The sequence below is a fragment of the Hordeum vulgare genome, chromosome 3H (assembly GCF_904849725.1).
Source record: "Hordeum vulgare subsp. vulgare chromosome 3H, MorexV3_pseudomolecules_assembly, whole genome shotgun sequence".
In the NCBI taxonomy this organism is placed as follows: Eukaryota; Viridiplantae; Streptophyta; class Magnoliopsida; order Poales; family Poaceae; genus Hordeum; species Hordeum vulgare.
In genome coordinates, this window is record NC_058520.1 from 250,979,632 (window position 1) to 251,003,139 (window position 23,508).

Consider the following 23,508-nt stretch of genomic DNA (forward strand, 5'->3'; position numbering starts at 1 on the left):
CCAGGTGCGGCCGTCTCGCCAGCATGACAGCGGCCTCGGGTCATTGGAGGGTTGGTGACTTCCTCCACCTCTTCGGCATCCTCCCCCAAGGTTGCATCATACGAAGAGGGTGGCGTCTCGTCATCATCCGTCCAATCAACAATGGGAGGCCTCAGGTGCTCACCAGACGGCTCGGAGCCTTCCGACTGCAGCGCCTCCTCCGAGACGGCGTCCCGAGTCTCAATGATCCCCTCGCCTTCAATGTCCGAGGGGTCTAACGTTTCCACATCTGGAGCCGACGGGGTGAGCTCTTGTAGCTTCCCAAATAGCTGATACAGCAGTTGGCAGCCAGCTTAAACGAGAAGAAACAACAATTTCAAAACACAAAGCAAATACCAGATCCAGAGGGCAGTTACCATTGGGGGAGGATGGTTCCTATCGTAAGGATCCAGCCCCCTCTCCCAGTCTCCTCCTTCATCCATGTTGGCGGAGGAGATTCTGTTCACGTTCTTCGCCACTGCCCCAAGGTGGAAATTTTTGGTGGAGAGCCGACAAGGATCATGTCGGTCGCTCATCTGGCATATCAGATAAGGACATCTCTGCAGAGGAAGGATCCGGCGTGTCATCATGGTGGTGAGCAGGTCGCGGCCCACGAGGTCGTGGTTCTTCAAGCTGTCGAGGTAGGTGCCTATCTGCGCCACCTTGGGAACTGGCTTGGGGTATTTGGCGTGCCAGTTCTTCTTCGCCATCGGAGGATCGATGGCGAAGGGGGGCATGTTGATGGCGTCGCTAGTGGGGCTGGCGTTCTTCACATAGAAGAAGCCCCTCTGCCACTGCTTGATGGAGTCTTGGAGCGACATATGGGGGAAGCCACACTTCGCCTGGTGATGCACCAGTGCCGCTCCGCACGGGGTCATCGGGCGAGGGCCGTCGAGCTTCTCCAACTCCGCCTTGTCCATCTTCTTGGACTGCTTCTTGAAGAAGAACAAGCTCTGCTAGAGGTCGAGGCGGGGCTCAATCCCCAGAAACCCCTCGCAAGGACAACGAACGAGGCGAGCTGGAGGATGGCGTTCGGTGCCAGATGACGCGGTTGTAAGCCGAAGAAGGTGAGGAGTTTGTTGAAGAAGGCGCTCACCGGGATCCCGAAGCCTCGGTAGAAGTTTTCATCGAACACGACTACCTCTCCGTCCTACGGCTTTGGAGCATTCTCAGCTCCGGGGATCCGCACGGTCACAAGGGAAGCTGGAGGCAGCATTCAGGGATGGCGGAGTGCGTCGATGTGCTCACTGCAGATGTCGCTGCCGAGCCAGGCACCATTGTGTTGCCCCTTCTTGGAAGAGCTGCTGGACATGGCGGCGACCGGCCAGGACTCGAAGGGACGACGGCATTATGCGCGGCGGCAAAGACGAAGAAGAAGACGAGTCTCTCTCTTTGGGCTCAGGGAGGGAGGAAGTGCAAGTGCGGGGCGAGAAGGGCGCGAATAGCCTCCTCGGTACCCCCGCACCCCATTTAAACCCCATGAAGGATCGTGGGGAGGGGATCCGGTGCGCACCGGTCCCATTACCTCCGATTATTACGGAGGCTTTTATGATTCCCGAAACCCAACCATCGCGGAGTAAATCCGTAGAGGATCCTCCGCGCGGGGGCCGAGCGGGCGTCATGGCGGGACTCGGGGCGTAGGCCCCATCCCGTCAAACTGAACAAACCATCATCACGTCAGGCTGGGCCTGGCACGTGGCATGATCTGCGCACCCTACAACGAAGCCGAGGCGTCTCTTGGAAGCCATCCGACTTCCGAGCCGGCGTCCCCTGCCGCAGGCGGCGGCAGCAGTTCGACAAACAACTTAAGCCGACGAGTCCGCCTGCTCCAAAGCGGCGGGCCTCCCCAGTTTCAGGGACTACTGTCGGCGGGATAACCCCGGGGTAGGCTCATCGAGCCTACTCCATTGCCTTCGGCCCAGAAGGAACAGTAAGAACCATTGTGTAAAGACCAAGTCCCCCTGGCCGGCTAGGAAGCACCTGTCGGCTAGGGGCGAGGCGGCCAACTCCCTGGCCGGCCAGGAAGCACCTGCCGGCTAGAGGCCAGAGGGCTACCTCTCCCTGGCCGCCTAGGCCAAGCCAGTCGGCTAGGAGCGAGGCGGCCATGCCCAGGACAGCTAGTCAAGCAGGCTATCCAGCTAGAGATCAAGTCACATCATACCGTAGGTCATGACGAGACCCTACGGTTAAAGGTGGCTACGCGTCAGCAAAGGTACTGGATTGGGGTGCACGACAGGTACAAGCATCGGCGGCCACGCCGCTGACCTCCTCCGGCTCGGATCCATCACCCTGCACTCGGCGTGGGAACAGTGGAGACGGTGTGGGAACAGTGCAGACGGTCGTACTGCCTGCCCATGACAATCCTCGCTGGACGATGCCGGACGTACCACACGTGTCATGCGTCAACCTTACGCGAGAGCCTTATTGGCTAGCCGGCGGGTCCCACGGCCAGATGGGACCTCGCAGCTGGCGGGACTCTCTAGCGACAAGACAAGACCCCGTGGGCCCCCTGGCCAGCCAGCGAGGCTGCCAGCCAGGTCCCACTCTTGTACCTTTTCTCCATATTGTATGTCGGTGGGTTCATATATAAAACCCTCGGCCCCCTCCATGCAGAGGGTGGGTCAAATCAGCATACACACCAACCACATAGGAGAGGCAGACGCGAGCTGGCAGCTCCTTCTTCCTCCTCCGGCATACAGCTCTAGGAGCATTTTGTAGTCCCATTCATACATCATACATTCCGGCAGGATTAGGGGTGTTATCTCTATGGAGAGCCCTGAACCTGGGTACATCGTGTGTTCCATGCTTGTACCGTCCTCGTTCCGAGCGCCCTTCGGTTCCACTTTGGTTCCCACCATCTTTAGCCTATGCATGGCTTATGTTGTGAGTAAACACTAATAATTTGGGTCAGGTATCACGTCTTCAACCACCTTGTGAGAACTGGGCGGATTGAGGTCTTGAGTTAAGTCCTTCTAAGGACTCGGAAGCTCGTCCCGGATGTCAGAGAAATCATCAAAGGCCTCGGCATGAATCTCAGCTGGCTCGTCTTGAGCTTCTGGGATGGAAGTACTCATTCCAAATATTTCAGCCGCCTTGGGAGCAGAAGATGACTCGTCGGTTTTCCTCTTATTTTCTTGAGCCCTGTGGAACAATTGTACAAATGTTAAAATAGAAACATTGACACCCGAAGGAACATGTTAATGAAAGAACTTACCCCTGAAGACGGATCAATGGGGGAAGAGCTGAGGCAGCTGAGTCGCCAGATGAAGGAGGTGAAACCTGTTGGATGTAGGATTTAAAGATTGGGTAAATCGCGAGAATGGTTTGCACAGGAAGAAGGGATGCTTAATATAAAAGGACCTCGTTTTGTCGTTTGCGACCAACTATTTTCTCGGGCAAGCCGGACAAAAGGTCCCCAGAGTGGATCCAAGTATGACGCTTGGGCGTAAAACTCGCCTTCTTCAAAAGGAAATTGGGATCGAGATAAGAATCCGGGTGAGACAGGGGAACTTTCCTACAAATTCGCCTTCCCGACTTGGGAGGAGAAGAGTTTGAGTCGGAAGAAATGGAAATTACCTCGACGTCTTCATCTTGGCTGTCAAAGTCATCATGCTTTAAATATAAGCAGCAAAGCATGAGTACAAGTCAGATTAAAGCAATAAAGACAAAGAGAATTTACCTCTGACTGTTCTTCGGCGACCCGAGACTCGCCCACAACGGATGACTCCTTTGTCGTGGCCTTTCCCTTGGTTTTCTTTTTCTTTGGGGCAGGTTTGGGCACTTTCTTGACGACGGTTTTGGGCCTTCGGTTCCAGAAGTGCGAACCCCTCTGATTGACATGATTAAAGCCTAATCTAGAAGGGCGAGTTGGGATGTTTTACCTCTTGAGCCGGGTTAGAAACACAGAAAGGTTTTAGCCCTATTTTGGAGCAGTTCTCAACAGGCTCGCCACTTAGCTTCTTCACAGTTTCAACAATATCTTCTTCTTCAGGCCTCACATTGTAGAAGCATTGAGGGTGGTTTAAGTCGCCATTGAATTCACACATTAAGCCGTTCCGACGGCTCAAAGGCATAATTCTCCACCCACCAGCGGATCAGATCGATCCCGGTAAGACCATTTACGGTAAGGGCCGTGAGCTTTGCAAAGACAGGGACAAATGAAGCTTCTTCCTCTTCAGTGAGCTTTTCAGGCAGCTTAAAATTCATGGGCAGCGTTCCTCCCTGAAACCCGATAAAGGGTTCTCATTGGGTGGAGAGGTGTCGCGGCAGTAAAACCATGTTTTTGCCCAACGCTTGGGATGACTAGGCAATGCAGCAGCCGGGAACCCGCATTCTCGTCATCGCTGGATGTTGACTCCCCTAAGCTCTAGGCAGGGCCCATTGGCAAACTCTGTTTGGCGGTTCAAATAAAAGAACTTCCTGAACAAAAGCACGGTAGGCTCTATCTGCAGGTAAGCCTCGCAGAACACTTGGAACTGGCAAAGGCTGCTGATGGAGTTTGGGCCTAGTTCTTGCGGATGGAGGTTGAAGAAATGCAAGGCCTCGGTGAAGAAATTTGAGCCGGGAGGTGTGAAGCCTCACTCGAGGTGATCAGCAAAAACGACTACTTCCCCTTCGGCGGGTTGCGGACATTGCTCCCCTAGGGCGGTTCGCCAGCCGATCGTTTCTTTGGGTGCAAGATTGCCCACTTTCACAAAGTTCGCGAGGTAGGGATCGTCAACTTATGTTGGTAACCAGTTCCACTTGGAGATGGAACCCATGACTGCAAGCTTAAAAAGAGGGGGACAGAGATCCGCATAAGAAGGATTGACGGGTCGTCAGGACCTACGAAATGGTAACTCGTGGCCAACAGCTGAGAGCATGTCTAAAGGGGGATTGTGACTCGCCGCAGCATCGAGGATGGGTTGCGATTCCAAAAATTCCCTTAGAATATTTCTAATCGAGGATAAACATGTTTCTAATGCCAACACAAAGTTCACAGATCTATAGGTGATTCTACTGAGGAAAATAACTTGCCAAAATAAAAGCGCTAAGAACACAGGGACTCTGTGGAGCGGTGTGGTGGTCCTGTGACACAATTGGGGGAACAACAGATTTACCAAGGATTGTTGATGGGACTACCGCAGTTCTTTCCTAAAATGTAGGATCTAAAAACCGTACCTATACGGGTCGATGGCGCGATGAGCAAATGCTCATGGAGTTCCGGTGCTGCCCTAAGAACTGGGGAGGTTTGAGATTTAAATCTACTAGAGGAGAAGGAGTTACCTGTTGAATGAAGGCGATTATGGAAGCAGGCCGTGGAGGTTTGCGCCAAAGATCACGCCCTAGATCAGCCCGAAGAAGTAGCCGGTCTGAAGCAGAGATTCAATGGTGGCAAGGCGTTCGCAACGCGAGCTCGAGAAAGAAGATGCAGTGGAGGCGATGGAATAGAGGTAGGTGGGGATGCCCCTCCCTCCCCCCCCCCCCCCCGCGGCTATTTAAAGACTTAGGGCAGAAATCGAAACGGCAGGCGCGGGAGTCAAGGAGGCGCATTGAAAACCAAAAATGATGGCACCTAGATTTTTGGGATGACATGATAAGACAAAAGATCCATTGGAAGTGATGTCATCAAGACCCCCTAGAATAGTAGAGAAGATGACATCATCAATAAAAGACCTGGCGACTTAGGCGACTAATGAAGATTGGCGGCTTGTCACTCGTTGAAGAAGAAAAGTCAGAGATCGTGTGTGAATCGCCATAGACAAGTATGAAGGTTTATTGGCGTGAAGGAATTCAAGTCAATCTGGGGCCTAATGTTGGGGATATTACCCGCGGTATGACCCGCCCTATTGGGTCGGGTCAGGTGAACGGCGATTCAACATTCATGATCAAGATAGGCCTTGGCCCAGGGTTGGAGATGCGTTAGGAGAACTTCAACGCAGAGCCGGCCAGGGCCCATGAGCCTAGGTGACGGTTCAGGATTTACGGAGAAGATAAGTCACCGTGGAGGTTTCCTAGCTTGGAAGACACGGCTGTTTAGAGATATGGCAGGCCACGATTTGTAATGTGGCCAGGACTTTGTAAACCCTCGGTCCTCGACCTGTATATAATGACGAGTCCCTAAGGAAGCTAGGTGAAGTTACAATCCATCAAGAGATAGGTCAGGCGAGTTACGCCCTCCTTGTAATCGAATCCACCATCAATACACACAAAGCAAGACGTAGGCTTTTACCTCTATCAGAGGGGCTGAACCTGGAACCAGAGTCTCGCTTCCGCTCAACCCCTTTGAGTCTCCACCAAGGTGTGATGGCTCCATCACTAAGTCCTTTCACGAGGACATCTACCTTGAAACCACGACAACCACCCTCACCTCCAGACCGGGATGATGCCGTCCCATACTAGCCGAGTCCCCGACCCAAATGGTGGAGCCGCAACATAGATCCGGTCGTCCCCGAACTGCGTTATTTTGTTTTTCGTCTAGGGTAACTTTCTCTAAGTCTTGAAACTGCTTGCAAATTCCGCATCTTAGCATTTTGTGTAGGCCCAAACTTGATACATGTTTGTCCGATGGTGATGATTTTTATATGTAAATTCATCTACGTTTCATGCTCTACATGATGTTATAAGTTTCATGAATATTAGAATTCCTCTTCATGCTCGAATCTGCATTGAAAAAGTGCATTCCATCGTAATTGTCAAAAACTATTAAAACTTGCAAACTTGGGTGGATGATTGCATCTAATCCGTAGGTCCTTTGCACGTGGTACCTTCTTGAGATTCGATCTATGGGATGTCTACCTTGATTCCATGCATATGGTTGCCATGTAAAACATCTCTATCATGTCAATTTATTGCTCTAAAGGTGCTATCATGTTAAACCTACCAATTTGTTAACGCTAAGTTCCATTTTGCGAAGCTCCAATTAAGAAAACCATGCCCTTTTGGAATGTGTGCCAATGGAGTGATTTGTAGTATGCCATGTCTAATTGCTATTAGTAGGTTGCCGTTCCAAGAATGTCATGTTTAGCTGTAGTTTTCATCATGTGAACATGCCATAAAAATGTTGTTGTTTTGACGGTCCTAATAATTCCAAGTCTAGAATCTTCTATATTTTGTTGTTATGTTTCCATGTGAATTGCCATTAATCTACATCCCCTTTGTGGTTTATATATTGAAGTGAATTCTAAAGCATGTTATCCTTTGTTATTGTGTGCCATTAGTTTTCATGTATATGTTTTCCATCCTAGTTAATTTTCTTGTCAAACATGTAAATCTGATGAAACTGTTGTTCCTTGCAGCATGTTAATTTTTCTAAGTCTATCAATCTAATTATTTTAGAATGCCATGTTGGGTGGATGCTAGCTACGAATATGTGCATAATTAGACCTTGGTAATATGGAAGGAAATGAAGTGCATCACGCCTACTACCATGTTGTAAATTTCCGTTCTGGATGTCAATTTGCCTTCATATAAAACTTCTCTGTTAAAAACTATTATTTTCACTAAGTGTGAAATTGTGTTCAAGTAGCCATCGTGTGAGCTTGTTTGCTAGTGATCCATGCTTCTATTCAGTTTGTTGTTATGAGATGAATTGTTGTAAATCATGCAAACTACTGTCACGTGTCTTGTTTGTGCAATTTAGATTCATGTAGCATGTTGTTTTTATGTGTGCAAAATGCCATGTTGTTGTTTTGGACACATTATCGCTATAACTTGTGTTGGTTGTATTTGTTGAACCGTTGCTCCGTTTTGAAAATGCCATATATGAAACTTGCCTAGAATTTCATGTAGTTTCGTAATATCTTGTTGCATCCATGTTATAACATGTTTGTGGTCCTCGTTTGAATGCATTTTGCATTCATGGCATATTTGTCTTTAGTTGGTCATATCTTTTAGACTATGACATATGGGGTCATTTAAAAAATGCTATAAGTTATTTCCGGCACATTTAAAATGCATAGATAGATACTTTATTTATGCTTCACCTCTTGCCAAGTTTGATAACATTTAAACTTGACGTGTAAATAAACTAGAGTGAACTATATAATCCAAATTTGGAGTTTCGTCGATATGAAACTTGTTGCATATTGAGCTTCACTTAATGTGTAGAAGTGGATTGTTGTGCTTTGACATGTCATGCATAATCCAATGGACATGCATCATATTTGATTACGCAGCATACCATGAATATGTTGTGGTGTTTACCATGTGTTGATTATTGTTTCCACATTGCTTCTCCTTGTTAGAGTTCTGAAAGCGGTTGGAGTCTGAGGATTCGTTCAACTACGTCTTGTTCGTCTACTTGACGAAGTCGTTCTTTTTCCAAGCGGGATCTCATGCAAGATGACCATTTCCCTGGATACCACTACTATCATTGTTGTGCTAGTTGTCTCGTTGCCTAGCACATGTATGCCAAGCCTCCCAACATTTTCATAAAAGCCTCTAAGATCTCCACATCCAAGCAAACCATTGTTTGGCTATGTTACCGCTTGCTCAGTCCGTCTTATAACATTGTTAGTTGCAGCTGCAGGTTGTTCCACGTGACAATGTGGATATCTTGAGATATCATAATGTTATTGCTATTTAATATAATGCACATATATACTTGGTAAAAGGTGGAAGGCTTGGAGTTTTTCTTTGTGTTTTATTCCACCTTTGCCACCCTAGTTACTTGTGTACTATTGTTAGTTCCATATTGAGCGCTCTTAACATGCTCGGGGTTCTTATAGGAACCCCCTTGATAATTCATCTTAGATGAAAACTCTTGTGGCAAGGCCAAACTTTGGTACTACATTTGTCCAATAACTAATAAACCTCCATAGGGAGTAATTAACCCGTGGATAATTAATCAACAACTTGGGCCAGTGCTCCTCATGAGTGTTGGTTCAAAATGGATTGCCTACAGTGCCGCCTTGAGGAAGCTCATGGATTGGTTTTCCTTGTAACTAGTCCCATCAGGTCGTATCTAAAAACGAGATATACAACTCTTATCAGGTTCGTCGACATGTCGACGGCCTTGCTAGATTTGTTTTACCTTTTTATGAAATATCTTGTGCATCAATACTACGAGGATACTTTGAGCTATATCGAGGAGACTACGGGTTTTCTGTGGTTGAGGTTTTCTATGTAGCTTGTGGCTGGTTTGTGATGGATGAGTCGGAGCACCCCTGTAGGGTTAAATCTTTCAGAACGCCATGCCCACGATTATGTGGCAACTATTAAATTTGTTTAATACCCGGTCATAGCAAACTTGATGTAAACTCAATTAAAGTACACCAACCATGTGTGTAACCGTGACTGTCTCTTCTTGTGAGTACTGAACAAAGAGAGGAAAAGTGGGGTTTTGTTTGACTCGTAACTAGGTGTTCAGGATCACTTCTTGATCATTACTAGTTCATGTTCGATTATGCATAGATCACCCTTCCTATTCTTCTACTCGTAAGTTATCCAGTCAAACAAATGCTTAGTGCTTGATGTACCCTGACCACTTAACCATAACTCACCCATTAAGCTTGACTAGTCTTGGTACCTTTGGAAATGAGATTGATGAGTCTATGTGGCTCATACATTACTACAACAACAGTTGCAGGTATAGGTAAAACAATGTTTTGACGTGAGAGTGATGCTTGCTTGATTTGGAATTCTTCTTCTTCTTCTTCATCGATCTAGGATGGGTTCCAGGCCGGTAGCATGGGGATAGTAAGGATGGACGTCGTTTTATCATTCAATTTCATCCGTAGTCGGACCCTGCTCTTCTGAATGGTGATTCAATGTATGTTTCTATTGATATGATCATGATTTAGCTTGTGGAGAGTGTAAGGCAATTCCATATACTCATCTCTTCTTTACATGTACTTGTAACGCTATCCATTCTAGCGAAATGACGAGATGTACTTCTATCCCTGTCGAGGCCCTCGATCCAAAATAATGATAGGACCGCATCCTCGGCGTTACAAGGCAGCCACGTCTTTGCCGCACCCCTCGGACTTGGCCTTCTTTTTGGCACTAGAGTTGCCGGCGCCTTCATCAGCCATGAGACACTTGCCCTTGTGCTTGTTATTGCGCTTCCGGCCCTTCTCCTTGGAGGCAAACACGTTGCCGTCGTCATCTGAGTCGACTTTCGTGTTAGCGTCCTCTCCGAGGAGTCTTCTTCCTTCTTCTGCCCGTGCACATCTATCAGCCAGAGCATAGAGCTCGTTGACATCATGTATCTTGTTGATACTCATGTCCTCGCACATATGGTGATTGCGTACGTTCGTATGGAACGAAGCAATCATGGTAGGGTGGATGTTAGTGATGTTGTGATGTAAACCGCTGAATCTCTAGATGTACTCGTGGAGGGTCTCACCGTCTCTCTAAGGAATCACATGCAAATCACTGGGCTGCCCCGGGAGTTTATGACCAGCGTGTCATGCGCCAATGAATTGGTTGCACATATCCTCCCAGGAGGAAATAGACCACTCTAGAAAGTTCATCAGCCAACTCCTCATGTTGGAATTGAGTGCCAGTGGGAAGTTGTTGGCGAGCACTTACTCGTCGCATCCCCCGGCATCCTGCACTACTATGGTGTAGATTCCAAGGAACTCTCATGGACTACTCCTGCCATCATATTTGTCCGGCAGCTCCGGCTTGAAGGCTCTTCTAGAAGGCTAGCAGACTTGCCGCAGCTCATGGATGAACATTGGGCAACCAGCCTCGAAAGTTAGACTGTCGGGGGCTCCCCATGTTGTTTCGTCGACGGCTGGATTCGTGCGACCATCCAATTGCCGATGTGTCTCCCGTTGCCTCTCGATGGTGGTGCGTGTGTCCTCGTTGCACTTGTGCTTCAAGACTTGGTGATGTTCTTTCTTCTATCATGGGTTCGTCGAGGCATGGACATCTCATGTTGCACGTCGGTCCTGCGGGTAGGTTATTGTTGTTGTGGGGGCGACTATACTGTAGGTGCTCCGCGTGCGCTACGTGCGGTAGTGGGCCTCGAAGGGGTTGCCTAAGATGCGTGCTAAGGTTATGCTCCATCTCGTCGGACACGATTTGTGAAGTTGAGCACACTCTGTATGGTTGCCCTCTAGTCATCCATGTTTTCTGGCGTAGGTGGAAGTTCAGCAGCAGCTAGGACTGTGCTAGGGTATCTCCCTTGGTTTTGGGCATGGAGCTATGCAAGGTGCGGTGGTGCTCTTACTCCTAGCAATGCTAGAAGGAGCACTACCCGGTGCCGTCATCTGCTATCCACTCTCATCAGGGGGCTATTGACGAGGTTGGCCCTACGTTCCTTGAGATTAGTGCGCAAGGGTCTTGACCACACGCCGGTCGGGGTCACCTCCCCTAGGGTGAAGGTCGTGGTTGTCTTGTGAAGAACACGACGGAGGCTTCGCCGTGTGCGCCATGGCGTTAGCCGTTGCCGCCGTTGCGGTGCCGCCTTTGGACCTCGTCGGTGAATCCTGAGACGTCACGACGGCTGGGTCCGGGTCGCGGACCGGGGAGCTCTGAGCGGTGTTGTGGATGCGATCTCCAATGCGGAGTGCATGATGTCCGTCCCTGCCTCCGTCGCTCGTAGCAGCCCGTGTGGGCAGCTTGGACAAAGATGGGAAGACTGCTGATGCTCCCTTGGCCTTCTTGGGTGCCATCGGAGTCAATGGAGATCCTAAGGAAGACACACAATGTTGGAGAAAAATTGCACACCAAATTGCCCCTACCTCACACGCCAAAGATGTCAGGGGATTTCCCAACGACAATCTATGGGACTAACAAGGTCCCATCTTCAATGGGTATTTTGAGTGCACAAAGAGCATCACTGATAGCTTCATGCACACGGTTTAGATAGGTTTGGGCCGCTCGAAAGCGTAAAACCCTACATCATGTGTTTTGGTAGATTATCTGGTGTTCAAAGTATAGGAGCGCTCACCTGGCAAAGATTCTCGAAGGCAGCAACTATGCGTGTAACAGCCCGAGACCAACACTCAAGAAGATTCCGTGTTTATTTTGATTATCGTCGTGTGATTTATTGGGTATTGCATTCATCATGACATCATGCGCATCATCTGCATTGCATTAGCACTCTGTTGCCGTCATTTTTTCAAAAACTTGCATCCGTTATTAGTTGTTGGTCCTTCCCATTCTTGTTGTCGACCGTTTTGAGACCAACCACACATGCACGCACCCGCAACATCATTTAAATATTATTTTTAAAAGTGCGTATAAAACTTTCTTGGAACGGGTGAAACTTGGCGAGCGGTCTTAATATAGTGTAGGTAGACGGCGTGCCAAATTTCATCATATTCGGAGGTCGTTTGATACCCCAACATATACTTGTAGTGGCACTTTCATCGGTTTAATTATCAAACATTTTCGCCGTTTTAAAAACGTTGTTGCCGGGCCGCAAACCTTCCTCTCATCCCCACCTATCCCATCTACAAAACCCACAAAACCCACCTCTCCGATCAGACCGTCCGGTCACGATCGGAGTGTCAAAAAATCTCTCCAACTACCCTAACCCTAACTCTCATGCTATAAAAGGAAGCCAACTCCTGCCTATTTGGAACCCTAGCCGGATCCACCTCTTTTTCCATGCACAAATAGTGTCCATCCTCCACACTCTGTGTCTCCTATCTCCTCCAACCCGCCCCAGCTCGGTTGGGGCTCGCCCGATCCCATCCGGGCATGAGCAGGCCCGCACGCCGCCGTTGCCTGTCCTCGAGCGCCAGATCGGGAAGGAGCTCCGATCCATGTTGCCCGTCGTCGACCGCCAGACCACATCATGTTGCTCGGATGCTCGCCGCCGCAGGCGCGTGCCACTGTATTGCCTCCCGCGCTAGTCCCATCTCAGGCCGATGCCTACTCTGCAACAAGGAGCTCACCCAAGCACCGCTGTTGCGTGTTGCCTTCGTTGGCCATCGGATCTAGCACGCCGCCGCAAGCCCCAATCCGGATCCAGCCTCTCCCACCGCTAGCCTCGCCCTTCTCCAACCTCCGGCGAGCTACCGCTTGCTGCGTCGGTGCCAGCCGCCTGTGCCGCCTACCCTCAATCCTCATCACATCAGAGAGGTAGGTTGGGCGCTCCCGCTGCTTACGTGGTCCTACTGGGTAAGGCCAGGCCCAATCGCCCTGATGCACCCTGCCCGAGGCCTAGCTACAACTCGGCCTGCCTTCGTCATCCCAGCTGGGCCAAAGATCCACGAGGTGAGCTCTGTGTCGCTATGCCCCACCTTCAACATAGGATCGTATGTGGCATCCAGGGATTTCCATAATTATGAAAATGCCCATAATTTGCATAGTCATAATTAAATAACCGTGCATCATCTGTAAAAACTTTATATATGTAAAATGTGTAGAATTTTGTGTAGATTAACAATATACTACTTTCATCGATGTTTAAAATATCTAAACTCACTTTTTTCTAAATATACATTAAATGTCATGTTAAAATGATTTATTTCCTAACCAAATAATTGTAGCTCCGTTTCTAATAAACTTTATATGAAAAATCGTTTACTCTTCGTGCTCTACATGATTGTGGCATTTGTATGCATAATACGTTGCATCTACATGCTTAAATCTCGGTTGCAAAAGTGCTTCGTGAATAAGTTTAAAAACTATTACTTTATTCAAACTTGTGTGGATGATTGCATCTAATCCATAGTTATTTGGCATATGTCTCCTTCTTGAGATTTGTTCTATGTGATGTCTACTTTGATGCCATGCCTCTGGTTTCCATGTAAATTACTGTTAGCAGGTTCATTTATTGCTGTGAAGATGCTATCATGTTAAAAATTGCTAATCTATTAACATTAAGTTCCATTTTGTGAAGCTCGAATTAATCAAACCATGCCTCTTTTGATTGTGTGCCGATGGTGTGATTTTTAGTATGCCATGTCTAATTGTTGTTAGTAGGTTTTCCATGCTATGAATGACATGTTTAGATGAAGTTCTTATCATGTGAACTTGCCATAAAAGTGTTGTTGTTTTCACGGTCCAAAATAATTCTAAGTCTGGAATCTGATATATTTTGTTGCTATGTTTCCATGTGAATTGACATTAATCTACAACCCTTTGTGGTTGGTCCAATGGATTGAATCTTAAAGCATGTTATTGTGTGTTAGTTTGTGTAACTAGTTTTGAAGTATAGGTTTTGCATCCTAGTTAATTTTACGGTCAAACATGTCCATCTGATAAAAGTGATGTTCCTTCTACTATATTAATTTTTCTAAGTGTGAGAAACTGCTTAGTTGAGATTGTCATGTTGGGTGGATGCTAGCAACGATTGTGTGCATAATTAGACCTTGCTAGTATGGAATGAAATGAAATGCATCATGCCTACTACCATGTTGTAAATTTGTATGCCGTCATCTGTACTGTAGCATATGTTTTTCTTGCTACGAGTATGCCTTCAAGATAAAAATGCATGTTAAAAATTGTTAATTTCACTAAGTCCGAAAATGTGTTCAAGTAGCCATGTTGTGAGCTCATTTCCTATTGATCCATGCTTGTAAACAATTTTCTCGTGTAAGATGAATTATTTTGATGTGTGCAAAATGTCATGTTGCTCTTTTGGACAGACTATAGTTAGAACTTGTGTTGGTTGTAGTTGTTGAACCATTGCTTCGTTTTGAACATGCCATATATTCAACTTTCTTAGAACCTCATGTAATTTGATAATATCTTTCTGCATCCATGATTTGGAATGTTTGTGGTCGTCGGTTGCTTGCATTTTGCATTCATGGCATATTATCTTGTGTTGTTCATATCTTTTAGATCGTAGCTCCGTTTTAGATGATCTATATATGTAAAACGCCTAGAATGACATGTAGAATCACATGTTGATTTTTTACTGTTTAATAGATATAAAATATGGTTAGTTTAGCTATGGATATATTTTGAAATTAACATATAGGGTCATTTTAGAAATACTATAAGTTGTTTCCGACCTCATTTAATATACCTAGATAGATAGTCTATTTAAGTTTCATCTATTGCCATGCTAAGAACATTTAACCTTGCCATGTAAATAATTGAGAGTGAATTAAGTAATTTAAATGGGGAGTTTCGTCAATATGCAACCCGTTGCATATTGAGCATCTCTCATTGTGTAGTATTTGATTGTTGTGATTACCATGCATTGCATAATTAAATGGACATGCATCATATTTGTTTACGCATCATATCATGAATATTTCATGGTTTTTACCGTGTGTTGATTGTTTTTTCAGTTTTTCTTCTTCTCTATAGTGTTTTGGAACCGATTCAGAGTGTGAAGATTCCTTCGACTACGCCCGTTCGTCTACTTCACCGTTTCGTTCTTCTTCCATGCAGGATCTCACGCAAGCTGATCATTTCCCTAGATACGATTACTATCATTGCCATGTTAATTCTCTCATTTCTATCGCTATGTCTTGCTTCCTACCACTTGTTTGTCAAGCCTCCCAAAATTCCATGATAAGCCTCGAAGCCTCCACATCCCAGCAAACCAGTGTTTGGCTATGTTACCGCTTGCTTAGCCCTTCTTATAGCATTGTTAGTTGGAGGTGCAGGTTGTTCCATGTGATAACATGGATATCTTGGGATGTCAGAATATTATTGGTATTTAATTTAATGTCCATATATATTTTGTAAAAGGTGGAAGGCTTGGTCTTCTTCTCAGTATTTTGTTCCACCTTTGCCGCCCTAGTTACTTGTGTACCGGTGTTACGTTCCATATTGAGTGCTCTTAACATGCTTGTTGTTGTCATGGGGAACCCCTTGATAATTCTTATTAGACTAAAACTATTATGGCAAGGTCAAACTTTGGTACTACATTTGCCTAATAACTAACAAACATGCATACTGAGTAATTAACCCGTGGATAATTAGTCAACAACCAGGGTCAATGCTCCTCATGAGTGTTGGTCCAAAAGATTGCATTGTGCAGGGACAACCCGGAGCAATTTGGGAGATTTCTATCAGGCCATTGTATGAATAGCTCATCTGCCGTGTCATGAGAATGAGATACGCGGCTCCTATCAGAATCATCGACACGTCTGGAGGCCTCGCTGGATTTGTTTTACCTTTTACAAAATATCTTGTGCACTGGGACTCCGAGGATACCTTGGGCTATCTTGAGGTTTAGGTTTTTCACCGGGATTTCGAGGAGACTACGGGCTTTCGGTGGTTGAAGTTTTCCATGCAGCTTGTGGCTAGTTTGTGATGGATGAATTGGAGCACCCCTACATGGTTAGATCTTTTGGAAAATCATGCTCGCGGTTATGAGGCAACTTCAAAATATTTTAAACATCCGGTCATAGCAAACTTAAAGTAAACTCAAATAAAATACGCCAACAATGTGTGTAACCGTGACCATATCTTGTTGTGGGGTTTGAACCAAGAAGGGAACACGGTGGCGACTTGTAAGTAGGTGTTCACGATCACTTCTTGATCATTATTAGTTATGTCCGTTTGCATATATCACTCATCTTATTCTTGTACTTGTAAGTTAGCCACTCAAATAAATGCTTGGTGATTTCTATAGCCACGCCAGTTACCCATGCCTCACCCATTAAGCTTTGCTAGTTTGATATCGTTGGAATTGAAATTGCGGAGTCCCTATGGCTCATAGATTACTACAACAATGGTTGCAGGTATAGGTAAAGCGATGCCCTGACGTGAGAGCGAAGCTTGTTTGATTTGGATTTCTTCATCTTCATCATCAATTATAGGATGGGTATCAGGCCAGCAACCTGGGATTAGCAACGATGGAAGTCGCTTTTATCATTTCATTTCATCCATAGTCGGACACTACTCTTCTATATAGTGATTTAATTGTTCTTGTATTGAGATGTTCATGTTTTAGCTTTTGGCGAGGGTAAGCCAATTCCATATACTCATCTCCTCTTTACATGTACTTGTAATTATATCCATTCTTGTGAAATGACGAGATGCGCTTCTATCCCTATCGAGGCCCTCAAGCCAAAATAAGGATAGGACCGCATCTTGGGTGTTACAAGTTGGTATGAGAGCACTGCCGACCTAGGAGCCCCCTTGATTGGTCGACCTTGGCCAAGTCAAGTCTAGCAAAAAAACTATTTTGAGTCTAGTTATTTATTAGAGATTAGGATTCTTTTTACTCCTCTTTTATGCTCTGGTGAGGAATCTTGATGTAGGAATTTTAATTCTACCCCTCCTCTCACTCACTTTTTTGGAATCACGCGGGTATTTTGGAACCTCTATGATGTCGATGTGACGGAATTCTACTTGGAGCCTCATATTTTTGGGGAGTGGAGCTCCACGGGGTTCTTGACACATCGCTATGTTCGGTTTCCTTAGTATCGCAGGACGCGGATGTTCGAAATTTCTTCCATACTCCTTGTGGCATGAGGAGTTTGGCACCACCTAGTACTGGGGAGAGTATCAAGATGTACTGCCATAATTAGTATGATTGTGATTACGAGGGTCTGAGGTAGATGAGTTTATGAGACCTTTGGTTATGTGTTGACAAATGTGATACATTGGAGCATAGTATCATGTTAGGAGTTGTGTGAGGTTTTGCTCCTTGTATCCGTAGACCCTATTGCATAACCGAAAGATTTCGAGAATTCTCATGCGGGAATTCAAGTAGTTACCTAGAATTTTCCTTCCAACAAATTCATAATGGGTTATGTAATTGTTTCCGACTTAATTTGCAAGCCTCATCCATTGTTTTGTTGGGGTATGGTAATTTGTGTTGCTTCATTGTTAAATATTGATATCATGTCTTTCATAAGTGGTGTTCTTGTATTTCTATTGAAGTACTAATCAATTTTCTCAATCAAATTTTCATGTCAATTCTTCTTATCCGGAGTTCTTCTCTTCAAGTTAATTCAATTCTTTTTAATATTTGCAAGATCAATCCTCATATTTATTCTATAATTTGTCTGAATTGTCCCAAGTTTTCTTCGTTTTTCCCACCGTCCCACCCTTTTGCTTCAGCTATTAAATTATCATCCAAGTGCCTTCCTTTCCATTGATTTTTCCGCTATGTTTTCTTTCATATCGTGTTTGGTGATTCATTGTCGAGATGCTCAAGTGCTAAATTCATCATTTCTTCATTCTTGTTTTCTTCGCCTATGGATTCTATTCAAACTCTGGGTGTTCATCATATCCTTTTCATTCGTTAAATGGTTTCCCATGTTGGAAATTCTTATCCAAGCCTCTCTTGATTATTCACGTCTCTATTGTATCTGGAGTGTTGAAGACACATTAGAAGATTCATGTTTTCATTGAAAATCCTTTTAAATTATTTAGAGGGTCTCACCTCATCAAGTTTATTTATTTTGTACCTGTGCAATCTGTCCTTCTAACTAAGATTTTCAATTGTGTTCTTTTGAGTGGGCCCATAACCCATAGGTTTCTTCCCACGATCTGACATGTCCCTTCTAATCTTTCCTCGAGATATCCTCAAGTTATTTATTAAGTGCAATGTAAGAATGATTTTCATCAGTCATATTCCTCCTTCAAGATCGCTTTGAATTATTTTCATCATTTGCTCGACCTTTCCTTATTCATAGTTCTGGTGTCTCTTAGTAATTCTTGATGTTGTTCATCACCATCATTCTTTACATTGAAGACAGAAGGAGAGTTTCTTTTAAATCTTTATCTGTTATCATGAAGATTCATGGTTGTAGCTTCATAATATCCTCGCGAATTGTTTTGAATCGTTAGAAATTCCTTCCAAATCTATGCGGAGCATTTCAGTGTTTTGTTCATTTCTCGATCCTCCGAAGGCCATCATTTTAGAAGATTTCTTCTTTCTCAGCTTTCATTTTTATTTCTCAAATTTTTCTCAAGTTTTGCCTCTTCGTTCATCTGTCAATTATTATGGTGCCTCATTCAAGTTTTCTTCTAGGCGGATCATGATCTCTTTGTTCTCATGTATTCCATTCATTCACTGTATCCTCATTCGTTTGTGAATTTGTATCGGTGTTCGTTTAAGACTTCTTCAAGTTTGTGCTCTTATCTATATTCAATCTTTCAAGAAGAATAAGTGGTATGCTAAATCCGTTGTTTGTCATCAATTTAACTTGATGAATGATACACATAACATAATTCTTATTCTTGTGTCATCAAGGTGATTTCAATTCTTCTTCCCGAGTTGTTCGGGATATCAATTCTTTATTTTAGGTTGTTCATCTTTTCTTTCAGGAGTTTCAAGTTTTTCTTGTGGAGAGCATAAAATTATTGCTGTATTGAGATGTTCATGTTTTAGCTTGTGGCGGGTGTAACCAATTCCATATACTCATCTCATGTTTACATGTACTTGTAATGATATGCATTCTTGCAAAACGGCGAGATGCGCTTTTATCCCTGTCGAGGCCTCATACGTCCATTTTGCATCATGAATCTTTATGGATATTTGTCTTGTTATTGTCCATTATTCGCTCTTATTATGTAATTGTTATTCCTTTTTTGTCTGAATATGCAAGGTACATCACGAAGAGGGAAGTATCTGAAAATTGGAATTTTGGACCGAGAAACCGAGAGAGGGGAACAAAAATCAAGTTGCTCCAAAATGACCGGAAACTTCACGGAGATTTTTCCTGGAATATATTATTGGGACAAAAATACACTGGAGAGGGGCATCCAGATGGGCACAAGCCAACAAGGCGCCCCCAGGCCGCACCCTGATGGCTTGTGGGGGCCCTACTGGCCCTCTGATGCCCCTCTTCTCCTATATGGCGTGTTCTACCCTAGAAAAAATGAAGACATAATTTTCGGGACGAAGCGTCACTGTCTCGAGGTGGAAACCTTAGCAGAGGCCCTTTTGCTCTCCAGAAAAGTTATTCTTTCAGAGGAATTCCTCTCCGGGAGGGGGCATCGAAGCCATCGTCATCACCAACGCTTCCTCCTTTGTGGGAGGACCAATCTTCATCAGCATCTTCACCAGCACCATCTCATCTCCAACCCTAGTTCATATGGTATTCAACCTTTGTCTCAAAACCTTAGATTGCTACCTGTCGGTTGCTAGTTGTGTTAATTACATCTTGTAATTGATGCTAGTCTGATTACTTGGTGGAAGACACTATGTTCAGATCCTTAATCAGTATTATTATACCTCTCATGTTGAACATGTTTATGTGGTGTGAATTGTTACTATTGTTCCTGAGGACATGGGAGAAGTCTGGTTATAAGTATTCATATAAAGTTGGTATTCGTTCGATATTTTGATGATATGTATGTTGTTGTTGTAACAGCCCAAGTGCATTTCCAAAACCCCTTGTAATATTTCATGAGTGAACCTTCCATGTTGTGCCACATGCAGTTTGAATTAATTAAAGTTTGGTGCTAATGACTCCATTTCCATCATGGCATGTAACACCATGTGTTTAACTCTCCTTACTGAATTAACTTTTCTAAAAAATTAGGACCAATTAAAAATTTTATGACTGATTGTGATGATTGACGTGATTGCTGCTTGCTTGCTTGTTGTTTGCGTTTGAATCCCAATGTTCCTGCTACTCTCCAGACTCACCTCCTTGACCCAAATCCTTGCATAATGATCATGCCATGTGTATAGGACCAGAAACTATTTTACCAAATATTATTTTCACCAAAAAGCATTTCGTTTATTTAAGCTTTCAAAAACCCGTGAGTTGGGATTTGTACTACATGTCCTCAAATTAGGGAAGTTATTTTGCATCAAATATTTTATTTAAATCTCATTATCAAAATGGCTTCCAAAACCACAATATTATAATTTTAAAAGTTATTTTACTATTTTATTTAAATACCTTTCTGGGAGGCCAGAAATGGTCCCTTATGAAGGAAATTTATTTGTATTACTTTCAAAATATTTGAGAAAATTGAAGGAAACTCAGTAGACATATATTTTCCATATATATGAGTTTCAACACAAGGTCACATTCAAAATATTGGGCAAAACCCTTCAAAACCCTCCGTCTGCTGCTAACTCTGCTGCTGCAAGCTAAACTCCAGTCAAAACCTATTCAAATCGACCCCATATGCAACCAAACTTCGAGTCATCTTTGTGCATGCATGCCTTACACTAGGGACATCTTTGACTCGTCGTGAGGCCATTGTAGGCATGAGTGCCCGTGGTGACCACCCCACTGGCATGCAGAAACGGTGCTCTGCAACTTGGCCTCTTGCTGCAGCTCGGGTCCAGCAAGGGGAGCGTGTCCCAGAGCATCGCAGAGCATCCTGAGACATCTCCATGACACCAGCAAGTCTCCAAGCCGCTCAGGCCTCGTGTGTTTGCCGTGCCAGAGTGCACCAAAGGCGGACCCGAGCTCCTCTCGTCGCTCACCCTCGTTTCTCTCTTTCCCTCGATCCCGAGAGCGCCGAGTCCATTCCTTCCGCTCCCAAAAGCCTCCGTGACCCAGCCGTTGGAGCTCTTGAGCTCGAATTTCCCCTTGTGGCCGCCCTGTCACTGATCAACCCCCCCTAAATCCTCTCAACCCCTAGGGTTCTCCTCTCTTCGGGACCGCCTGACGCCTTCCCCTCGTCGCCCCGAAGCCCCTCCTCACTGCAGCTCCAGTGCAGGGCGTCCAGCGCATGCCACCAAGGGTGGCGGGCAGCCGTTTCTGCTGCTAGCCAGGCCATCGCTGTTGCGGCTCTCCGTGCAGGCAAACAGCACCAGGACGGATGCGGTCGTCCGCCCTGTGCTCCCCGGTGGCTAGCTCGCATGAAATGGTGGTTGGAGGCGCCAGTAGCCACCACCGGACCCCCTCTACCTCCCCCTCGGTGGGAGGTTGAAGACGACCGTCAGCCGACGGTCCCGACCTGTCGGTTGGCTAGGGGAGCTGGCGGGTGGGCCAGGTCGTTAAGTGGAGGTGCCCCGTTGGACGCCGCCTCCCCACGGAGAAATCACGCCTCCAGGAAGGCGCCTTCGGCGTGGCTGCTCCCTGGCCGACCCGAGCCACTAGTCCGGCCCAGGAGTTATCTTGCGCCCTCTGTGCCCTATAAGGCCCCTCGTATAATCTCTTTTTCCTTTCTGTTTGTAGTAACTTCCAAATTCCATAATAAATTCATCATAGCTCCAAATTTGATGATTCAATATTTGTATGTTATAAAATCAAGACCTGTCCATATATGTGCATTCCACATTTTCCCAAAATACTTTTCTGTGTGGTTATTATTCAAATGACCATTTGATATTTTAAGCACCACCTTTCAAAATCCTAGATGATCCAAATCAACTCCGAATTGAGTGATTCCAATTTCCAGAGCCTCCTAATATCTTGTACTATTTTTGAAGCCTTAGTCAACATTTTTTATCTAGCATTTTTGTATTGCATTAAATAAAATAGCTCCTTTTTCTACTTATTCCATGTTATCAAATCCTTAGAATATTCATATCAACTTCAAATCTAGTGAAACAACTTCCTAAAAGTTTCTAAAATTGTGCACTCTGAAATGAGTGCCTCCACTCATTTTTATCAGAATGTTTTCTGTAGGCTTCTTTAAGGATCACCTATTCCTCCTTTTGTTCATTCAAAAATCCCTGATGGTCCAAATCTCCTATAGCAAGCTTCACGTATTTTTCTTATGACCAGAGAGGTCCAAGAAAAATAAAACTCTTGTTTATATAGCACTTTTGTTTCTGCTTGCTGTGTGGCTTACTGTGTTTGTTTCCGACGATAGTTGACCGAGTAGACGAAGTACTCGGAGTCAGACCGTAAGACCTCGAAGACCCAGAGGATTTATGTGAGCAAAGGCAAGCAGCCCTTTGACCATGTCTAAGAAAACATTTCCATGCATGCCACGTTGAATACTTTATTCTGATGCATACAGTTAAGGTTATTCGACGCACCCCTGCATGATGTTACCGATGGCTCCTCCGGAGCACTTGCATTGAGCATGACCTTACCATCTTTGAGGGTCACGCTGACAATATGTTGACAAGTAGAAAGTAGTGCTACGCATAGAAAGAGCATGTGCATGATGATAGTAACACAAAGTTGATATCAAAGGTTCTACGAAAACCCCATCGGGTGCCACTAATGCCCGAAGGTGATGATGTTGAGTTAGTTGACCACTTGTGAAGAAGAGGTGCACCGGGAAATATTTTGTTTGAGTGGTTTTGAAAATGGGATTAGATTTATGATGTGTCGACCATCCCAACCTTACATGTACAACCACGATACCCCTTTATGCGACGGGGCTTTGTTGACTACTTTGGTTGGTGCTATAAAAGAGGCCACATTACTAGTGGCGGGAGTGATATGTGGTCACTCTCATGACGGGGTTGTACCAGGTAGGTCAACTATGCCATTTTTACGTGTTGCGGGCACACTGTTGGTCCCCGCATGGATGATACGGTCTAGAGTCGGTGCTCGTAAGACGTACATCATGAGGGATGGGTACCAATCGAGTGGACTCTTTGTCTACTGTACTCAGGGGAAAGGCAATGATCGGGTACTTACCTGTGGTATGTTATATACCACGAGTTGTGGATGACACCGAAGTTTCCCGGATATCGCGGGTACAACGTACAACCTATGTAGAGTGTAAAGCTATTCGAATAGTAGTGTCCATGGTCAAGGACAG

The 23,508-nt window shown here is 45.2% G+C and overlaps 1 long non-coding RNA gene across 1 annotated transcript; it reads left to right on the forward strand.

Annotated features, from left to right (window-relative positions):
* Positions 1-12,552: 12,552 nt before the first annotated feature.
* Positions 12,553-15,605, forward strand: LOC123439842. Its single transcript, XR_006630192.1, has 2 exons — positions 12,553-13,173; positions 15,201-15,605. It is a non-coding gene; the product is annotated as an uncharacterized LOC123439842 (long non-coding RNA).
* Positions 15,606-23,508: the final 7,903 nt, after the last annotated feature.